This window comes from Tursiops truncatus, chromosome 16, assembly GCF_011762595.2.
Source record: "Tursiops truncatus isolate mTurTru1 chromosome 16, mTurTru1.mat.Y, whole genome shotgun sequence".
Lineage (NCBI taxonomy): Eukaryota > Metazoa > Chordata > Mammalia > Artiodactyla > Delphinidae > Tursiops > Tursiops truncatus.
Window position 1 is genome coordinate 1,775,105 of NC_047049.1, and position 6,000 is coordinate 1,781,104.

A 6,000-nucleotide genomic window follows, 5' to 3' on the forward strand; every position below is an offset into this window, starting at 1 on the left:
TCTAGACCTCGTGACAGGCCGGGCTCTGCAGGACGAGTGGGGACAAGGTATCAGAGAATCTACTGTTGACTCAGTGGAACCACCCGCATTCCTCGAGGCTGGGGTGTGGCTTGTTGACTGAGGTTTGCTTTACAGTCCCTTCCCCAAGGCCGACGGTGAAATGGCCCTGTAAGTGGTGCTGCCAGGCCCGAGGCGAGCCTCTGGGTGGTGGTCACGGCTCCCCGGGAGCCCAGTGGTCGGCACTTACCGCCCCCGTGTGAAGGGGATGTGCGTTCCAGGCTCCAGACACACACGGTTTGGAGATGTGAGGGCAGCCGGAAGCCGCAAGGTCTGGGGTCCACACTTGGTCTGTTTGCCACCAGCCTGAGCTAAGGTCCCTTTAAGAGCCAGGACCAGCCAGCTGGCCCCTGGGGAGAGCCTGCAGGCCAGGCCACGCTTCAGAGTGACAGCAAGCCTGGCTGCGGTCCTAACAACCTCTGTCCGTCCATCCATGTCCGTGACAGGTGGAGGCGGGGCCTCAGGGCTGGCTCCCGCGTGCTTCCGCCTCGTCCAGACGCAGCACCTCTGTGGGGACTGGACTTTTGGTCCAGGTCCAGAGCTGGCCCCGGGGCACTGCTGCATCTCTGAGGTACAGTTGTTAGTGGGGTGCCTGCTCCCTCACCCAGGCTCTGGGGCGACTGCCCTGCAGCCTGGACCTGGCTCTGCAGCCACTAGGGTGCCAGGTACCGATGCCCACCGTGGCACCATGGCCGGGCCCCAGGTGGGAGCCAAGCCCAAGCATGCACACACACACGTACACACACGTACATTCGTGAGAACACACAGACGTGCACACACACAGACACGTACACACACGTACATTCATGAGAACACACAGACGCGCACACACACAGACACGTACACACGTACATTCGTGAGAACACACAGACGCGCACACACACAGACACGTACACACACGTACATTCGTGAGAACACACAGACGCGCACACACACAGAGCAGTGCTTGTTGTTCTCTCCTCCCTTCCACTGGGAAGGAGAGACCCTGGGACCTGCTCAACTGTGTTGCACAGACAGGAGCTCCAGGTCAAGCAATCCCTTCCAGACCCTTCCAGGGTCTCCTCGGTGAATTTATCTATTTGTGAGGCTGGTGTGTTTAGGTGGGTTGGTGTTTCTACTAATCCTTGCTCCTAACACCGTGGTTAATCTTGCTGTCCGTCACTGCCCGCAGACGTCTGAGGCTACGCAACGTCTTTTAATAAGATGAAGCCTAAGTCTGTTTTCATATCTGGAGTCAGGTTGTTTCCACTTTCCTCTCCCTCCTCCCAGACAGTCACTGTCGGCACAGTCAAAGCACTGTGCAGGCCACCCATGGGGGCCAGAGTCCACTTTAGTGATGGGCAAACAACGGTAACAGGAAGTCTGGCCAGCATGGACCCCCAGCCCCTGTTGGGACAGGGCTCAGGGTGGCCCATCACGGCCACTGGCTGTTGAAGCCTACGGAAGCCTGCCTCTGCTGCCCACATTGGGCCCCTTGTCAGGGAGACCTGAGTCCCGTCCATTGTGACCCACGTGGCCTGGTCCAGGATGCGTGCGTGGCCAAGTGCTCCGTGGACAGTGCTGTGCAGGCTCAGATGCGGTTGCCAGGACCTCACCATGGAGTCGCAGTGGAGGCGTGGCCAGTACCAGTCGGCACAGCTTCCCGTGGGATGCACCGTGCGCACCACCACTCTGAATTCTCCAAGCCACTGTCTGTCCTTGTTCAGTTTTACAAACTGACAGGACAAACAGATGCTAACGACGGTTGTTTTGGCCCCGCAGATAAAAGCAGAGAGCACAGCCGGGCGCCCTGCCCGCCGGCCCTGATGCTGCACGGGGAGACGAAGAGCCCGGCAGGAGACAGACCAGCCAAGGTCAGTAGGCTGCGAAGATGTGAAACCCCGGGCTGGGGGCTGCGGAGCCCGCACGGCCTTCGTCCCTGTTTTCCCACCTGGCTCTCGGCAGTGGTGCTTTGCGGTCCCCTGTGTGGAACAGGGCCGGATCCAGCAGGACAGCTCCAGAGCCCTGTGGAAGGGAAGGGGCATCCGGGAGCCGGGCAGAAGCAGCCTGGCCTTCCCTTCCTGGTCTGGGTCCAGAGCTCGCTGGCCAGCACTGCTCAGAGGAGTAGTGACCCTGGCCTTCTGGGTCCGCCGCCCTCACATCTCAGCAGGCACGGGCACGGGCACGCGGGCAGCCAGGCCGTGCAGTTGGACGCCCCTCAGGCGAGGCTGCGGTCTGCGTTTGGTTTCACTGTTATAGGAAAACCAGCACATGTTTGTGTTTCCTGAACGCATTAGAGTCTCAGGTCCTTCCCTTTGCTCGTTTACCAGACGGCATTTTATAGACTGTGAACGCGTTGGATGCATTTCTCTTCCCACGACTAACCCAAGAAATCAGCGTTTATTGCTGCTTTTGAAAGTCACAAACGGCACTTTGGCCTCTGGCCTGATCTGTCAGCTACGCTGCTGGCCTCTGGCCTGCCCCGGTGTCGTGTGAACATTCTCTCTTCCTTTGCTGTTACCAGGTGTGTCTCTGCCTCAGCCTGGTACGTCCCCGTTCCAGCTGGTTGTCCTACCGGTTCCCTGTTAGTGACGTCCCTGGGCACACACTCACCTGTGGGCCACGCCTTCCTCCCCATCATTAGTGCCGATGCTAAATGGTATAAATGGATCACGAACGTTAGTGCAAATTAAACTGTTGCTCCCTGATGTAGGATTTCTCTATAAGAGATTAACATCCGTGTCAGAATTACATGTTTATTAAACAGATCGTCTTTCTTCTGTTTTAGCTGCTTTCTTCATCTCTGGGCTCTGTGCCTCTAATTCATTTTTATTACTTCAGTGTGAAGGGGAGTTTTATGCCATGATTGGCCTTTTTTTTTTTTTTTTTTTTTTTTTTTGCGGTACGCGGGCCTCTCACTGTTGTGGCCTCTCCCGTTGCGGAGCACAGGCTCCGGACGCGCAGGCTCAGCGGCCATGGCTCACGGGCCCAGCCGCTCCACGGCATGTGGGATCCTCCCGGACCGGGGCACGAACCCGTGTCCCCTGCATCGGCAGACGGACTCTCAACCACTGCGCCACCAGGGAAGCCCATGATTAGCCATTTTTATCACCCACAGGAAATCATAACCAGCGTGCATCTCAAGAAGGCGACCTTGGTAATTTGAGAATTACCAAGAGAACCCCAGCTTTGCCAAATTGAAATGTTAGTCCCCATCAGAAATCACGTCCCACCGTATTTACTTGAATAATTAGTGGGGGAAATCTACTACTCAGAGGCCCCTCGTTAGGTTTCATTCTTCAGTTAGCTTCATAGTGAAAATCCCTCCTCGTTTTTCTGCTTGGATTAGTAACGTAAACTCTGGTCTTGATATAATCATATATTTCTAACACAACTGTTTCTCAATACTCCCAGTTATGCTATTTTCTCACAGGAAACAAAGACATTTTCTACCACCCCGAAATTCTACAAAAAGATCGTTCCTCAACTTATGAACTTAGGGATAATCACGTAAATTACAAATCATTTAGTCAGTGTAATTGTACGTCACAATGAATGAAGGGCCCCAGGAAGCCCCCAGTAAGAGACCAGGATGGACAGACGTGAAAGAGATCACCCCTCACGTCATGGATCTTACCTGTCTAACCTTTAATTGACGCGGTTCCCCATGGTCCTTGCGCAGAGGCCGCGCTAGACCTGGTCCGGATGAGCTCTTCATCCCGGCCCTTCCATCCATCCTCTGCCTGGCTCTGCCGGCACTGGCCGTTCTCTCCTGATGTCGCAGGCTCGACTCCCGAGTGAACAGGGGGCAGGTTCACCCCGTTGCCTGTGGTTTTGCCGGCGTTCACGTGACTTGTTTGGGGGTTTTCCTACCCTTATAGACCCTTGGTGATCTTTTAACTTTATATTTGAATTTTATGTTTCAGTGCTCTCATAACGTAGCACTTTGCTCGCTAACGATTCTGTTTCAAGGGAGGTTGGGACGGTGGGCATGAGTGCTGGTCCCGGTGTGGCCCTCGGGGGCCCTGGAACGAGCCTGTGGACTCCTGTCCTTGTGCAGCCGGCCTGGCAGCGGTGCCCACGTGGGGCGTGGCAGCATTGGCATCCTTGACTTTGAATCCTTCCCACAAATGGCTAACCGTCTCCTCACCCACACCACCTCATAAAGCACTGACGCTGATGATGGTAGAAACAGATCCGCAGAGTTTAGGGTGACATTTAATTTTTTTAAAACGAATCTAGAGCTTTGATCGCTCCTGACTTTCTCAGCTCAGAACCTGGCTGCTGCGTTGAATAATTATGCACTAGTATCTTTTAATCTCACCTGATTTTGTGAAAGAGAACACAGTCCTTATTATACTGTTCTAAATTTGAGATTAAAACCATGGAAACAGCTGGTAGAAGAAAAAACAGTGTTTCCTCCCCACTAGAATTTATTGTGCTAACTACGGTTTCATTTCTTTCTTATAGCTGTTCCAAAATTGAGATGGCACTGACTTTAAAAAAACAAAAATTCCTCATGGTAATTCTTCAGTTCCACCTGTAGGAGTTTGGTTCTGTTTCCCTTTGTTTAAGAAAATCTTGATACCTGTCGTACATCAGTGCAGCTAAATAAGTTCATCTGAATCTTGGATCTGTGTTTCTGTTGGCGTCATAATTGCCCATGTTTTCTAATCTCAAACAACTTCTGTTTCTCTCCAGATTCTGACCATAATGAACAATGATCAAGTGTCCCAGCCATAGTTTTTTTTTTTTTTTTTAACTTTAGGGAATAATCTTCATTTTCTTCTGGGTGATGTCATATTCAAACTTTATTTTCTACCTGAAGACAGAGACAGAGTGATTTTCAAACCCAGCTGTGCACCACAGTCACCTGCACAATGTAGAACACGCCCTGAACTCTGCCCTCACGTGGACGCTCTAGAAGGAGGGGGTGGGGGGAGTCACCGCAAGGACACAGGCTTGTCACGTCCCCTGCCTTCAAGGGGCGGGACGGCCCAGCCCAGCCACACCTGGGACCCTCACTGCTCCAAGGTTCTCTGCCGCTGAAGGCAGTGTTTGGCCGTAGAGTGACTCCAGCCCCTGGGTCAGCCCATCTCCAGAGACGAATCCAGTGGGAGTTTCTGCCCCCAAGACACTAAGGCATCTGGAAGCAACCTCTCAGCCGCCACCACCTGTGTCTGTTTCTACAAAAGCAGGCAGCTGAGCCCATTTGGGGTAATTAGAGGGAAGCCTTAGTCTGAATCACTCAACACGGTCAGTGGTACCATTAATTCTAAATTCTCATGTGGCTGCCGGGTCCCATTAGCTGGCTCTGCTGAGCAGGCCATTACCTAATAGCTGCTGTGGGCAGGTCTGTCTGCAGAAGACTTGTTATTCTTTACTCGGTTGCCTGTAGCTGAAGAGGACTGTTTAATTTTTTTTTTTAAAGTTCTCTCCTTCTCTCTCTGCTGAAAGGAGGTTCCATCGATCCTAGTGACGGGCGAAGACAGAGCGGCCAAAGGCACAAGACCCGTGGCCTCCACCCCGGTGCCCGGATCCCCCTGGTAAGACGCCCGGAGGCTGGGAGCCCTGTCTGATCCAGCATTTGCTTGTTGTCCCCAGAGAGAAATGCATACTCCGTCGGTAATGCTGTTTTAAAAAATTAACTTGCAGCTCCTGGCAGGCAGCTCTCCACACTGTGGCCACCTTCTGCCGAAAAATAGCATTTAAGTGATAAGTTATCCTGCTCGAATATATTTGCAAATATGTATTCAAATAGTAATGTTGTTGCATATGTATCCGTGAAAGGCAGTGTCTGAAGAGACGGCAGCACGCCTTGAGCTTCAAAGGCCTTTCCCTCTACTCCAAGAAGAGCGTAACTGAATAGCTGTTAATTAAAGATGTGTCTGGCTCTCTGCAGCTGCCCTGTGAGGATTCCTGGTCTTTGAGTACGCCACACTCAAAGCACCCTCCACGAGGGAG

General features: G+C 52.9%; 1 long non-coding RNA gene across 1 annotated transcript in view; it reads left to right on the forward strand.

The window, feature by feature from the left end:
- Nucleotides 1-5,582, forward strand: part of LOC141276771 (uncharacterized) — a 125,954-nt gene extending 120,372 nt beyond the window's left edge. Inside the window, exons 3-4 of the long non-coding RNA XR_012326776.1 lie at nucleotides 1,819-1,910; nucleotides 5,494-5,582. This is a non-coding gene — a long non-coding RNA (uncharacterized lncRNA). The remainder of the gene's footprint in view (nucleotides 1-1,818; nucleotides 1,911-5,493) is intronic.
- The last annotated feature ends 418 nt before the right edge of the window (nucleotides 5,583-6,000 follow it).